The sequence below is a fragment of the Cryptotermes secundus genome, unplaced genomic scaffold (assembly GCF_002891405.2).
Source record: "Cryptotermes secundus unplaced genomic scaffold, Csec_1.0 scaffold565, whole genome shotgun sequence".
NCBI classification, from domain to species: Eukaryota; Metazoa; Arthropoda; class Insecta; order Blattodea; family Kalotermitidae; genus Cryptotermes; species Cryptotermes secundus.
Window position 1 is genome coordinate 1769042 of NW_019731581.1, and position 3557 is coordinate 1772598.

The window sequence follows — 3557 nt, forward strand, 5'->3', positions numbered from 1 at the left end:
GAATCCTACTAGCCACACCAGTTCTTTGTCATGTCATTGACGTCAATAGCCTGTCCTCAACCTACTGGTTTTTCTTGACTACCGCACTTCCTGGTGCTATTGACCTCAAGTTTCCTGTACTCACTGGCCGTTCCCCCTGTCCCTTAGTCACACACCATATATGGCCTTAATCGCTCTCCACTGCTCCCATTGGTCCGTTCTCCCTAACCACCCCCCCTACCTACTTCGTATATAAGCAGCACTTTCCACATCCTATCACCACAGCTACTGCTCTCCGCAGCTATTCAACTGCTCTGAAGATGGAGGCGCTACGTTCCTCCGAAACGTCGGCCAAAACGAAGAATACACGGTGCCTAAACCCAGAAGACAACTTTCTTCTTTAATTCAATTTTATTCATCATTTCTGTTGAAACTACAGACAGATCTAAAACTAGCATAAATATTTCGGCAACATTCCTTCATACTACAAAGCAATACAAACATAATTCATAAAAACAAACCAACTCAAAGAACATCCTGTTAATTAAAATGATATATTCATCTGTACGGAGATCGAAAAGTCGTGCATATCACACTAAGCAATTATATTTTGCTGGTTTAATGCACAAACTGCAAGACATACAGCACTTACTATTATTGTTTATAACCTTACATCTTAGAAATGCAAAATCAAATCATGTCTTTACAACATATGCTCAAAATGGCTTCCCTGTTCAGAAATGCATGCGCAAGTTCTTTTTACCATGTTTGAAGCCACTTTGTGGAGCACCTGTTAACTGATGCTGTTAATCGCCGTCCTATTGTTCCTCTTGAGGTCATCCAGTGTACATGAATTGTTTTTATAGACAATTCCTTTGAAGTACCCCTAAAGGAAAAAATCTGCAGGTGACAACTTGGGCAAATGCAGGGGCCACAATCCTTTCAAAATGAAATGGTCACCAAAAAACTCGCGCAAGAACTGCATGGTTTCATTAGATGTGTGACATGTGGCACCGTCATGCTGCAACCAACACTCACGTTTGTCAACTTCAGGAAGTGCAAGAAACTGTGTAATGATACCTTGGTACACTGGACTGTGCACTGTTTCAAAGAAAATTAGGCCCACTATTGGACGACGTGATACAGCACACCACACTCCAATTTTCTGACAGTGCAAGGGCTTTTCATGTAACATGTGGATTTTCAGATGACCAAATCCTGTTGTTTTGACTGTTCACGTAGCCACTAAGGTGAAACCACGCTTCGTCAGTGAAGAAAACCCGATCAAACTCTTCAGTTGCATGAAAACTTGTTCTTGGGAAAACAACATGTCTGTCACATAATAAACAAAGCTATACTGCAGATGTCGTATGACTGATACATGACAGATAGTGTTTCTACTCGTTAGTACTCCTACAGTGCCATCTAGTGGTAGGAGATATAATTATATTAACTGCAGTACAATTTATAACAACTTTAATTTGATGTGCGCGACTTTTCGATCTCCCTGTAGCTCTCTTTCAAACTGCCTAATTTCTTCCACTTCCCTAATTATATTTTGTAATTTATTATATCGTTTGGGTCTCATCTTCAATATCCCGGTCTTAAAAGCCATTGTTCTACAAAAGGGAACATGGTGGTTCAACTTTTGGCATATGTTATGATCATAAATTACAGAATTTAATTCCAGCTTCTCTGTATATAATTTTATGTGGTATATTATTTCTTACATATACATGCAAGGTTGGTTGGTTAGTTAGTTAGTTATTGGAGAGGGTGGGTTTCCCCATGCATTTAGACCTGTATTGGTCCATTGTGCTTCCCTCTATGATATTCTACCAGTCTCTATATCCTACCGATTTTGGTGCGTACCGTCAGTCCCTACTCAGCCAGTGAGGTCGGCCTCTACCGGCTCAGAGGTGTATCGATGCTTCCCCCATCTATCAGAGGTGTTAGAGACTACTGTTGGGCGGGAAACGTCCTTGAATTTGGCTCAGTGACCTCCTTTGGAGATATGAGGTTCTTTTACATGCTGTAAAGCTACGACACGGGACACACGGCTTAAAGTCCCTCCCGGAGGACTTGTTCCCTGAATTTTTCCGCCCTTAAAAATTCGATGATCTCCGCCGGGTTTGAACCCACGTACCACGAGTCATGAGGTGGGAACGTTACCTCTAGACTACGGAGGCTGCTTACATGCAAGGTAATGGAAGTATATTTAAAGTTTAAAAATATGACTAATTGGCATATATCTCTTCATACCCCATTTCTGTGTAATAATATGAAGCTGCAGGTAAGTTATGCAAGTTGGCTTTAAACTCTAAAGGTATTTCCTTAATAGTATGCATCCTGTTCTGCGTCATTATAGGATATATGTATAATGTGTGTAATGGAAAACAAAATAGACACCACTGTATCAACATTTGTTTTATTTTGCTGTTGACGGTACATGTTTCAGCCCTTATATCAGGCTATCATCAGGTGTACAATGATACTACTACTGGTTTTGCCCATGCCATTGAATGGGTTGGCATATTGATAACACTCTGTGTTCATATTCGGAAGGTGCTCTGTTTGAACCTGGCTGTCCTCATTAAGGTTCTTTGTCCTTCCCAGCAAATTCTGGGGTAGTAACTCAATTAGTCTATGACCAATTTCTTCCAAATATTTTTCAATTACTTATTCATCAGTAATCCTAATATTTTATGCTACATAATCTGAGATACTGACAGCATTTTGATATAAATCTCAAAGCAGCCAAAATAAAATAATCACTCACTAATAAATTATAAGTGTCTTGATGGGCTCAAGACCTGTTTTTAATAGTGGGGATAAAGGGAAAATTCTCACTGCTCACCCTAGGACCTAGAACATTGTTACCCGTACTTACTCACTCACTCACTCACTCACTCACTCACTCACTCACTCACTCACTCATGGAGCTGAGCCCTTCTGGAGGAGCCGCCAATTCTGCAGCCACTCAAGAATTTCCCAGCATTTTATGGAACCCGAAGGTTCATCACCGTGTTCACAAGAGCCCTCCACTGGTCCCTATCCTGAGCCAGATCTATCCAATTCATACCATCCCATCCTGTCTCTCTAAGATCCATTCTAATATTGTCCACCCACCTATGCCTTGGTCTTCCCTGTGGTCTCTTTCCTTCTGGCTTTCCCACCAATATCCTATACGCATTCATCATCTCCCCCATTCGTGCTACATGGCCTGCCCACCTCATCCTCCTTGACTAGATCATTCTAATTATACTTGGAGAAGAGTACAAGTTATGAAGCTCCTCATTATGCAGTTTTCTCCAACCTCCTGTCACATCATCTCTCTTCGTTCCAAATATTCTCCTCAACACACTGTTCTCAAACACGCTCAGTCTGTTCTGATTAACCTAACTAGTTTCATGGGCATCCCAAACTCTATTTGAATATTGTACAATACCTCCTCCAAACTGAATTGTAGGCTTTCTTGAAGTCTATGAATAGCTGATGTACTGTCTCATCGTACTCCCATTTTTTCTCCAATATCTGACAAATGCAATAGATCTGATCTATAGTTGATGTGTTACATT

At 40.8% G+C, this 3557-nt stretch overlaps 1 protein-coding gene across 1 annotated transcript in view; it reads left to right on the forward strand.

The window, feature by feature from the left end:
- Positions 1-3557, forward strand: part of LOC111867221 (ras and EF-hand domain-containing protein homolog) — a 23546-nt gene that overhangs the window by 12267 nt on the left and 7722 nt on the right. The window lies entirely within an intron of this gene.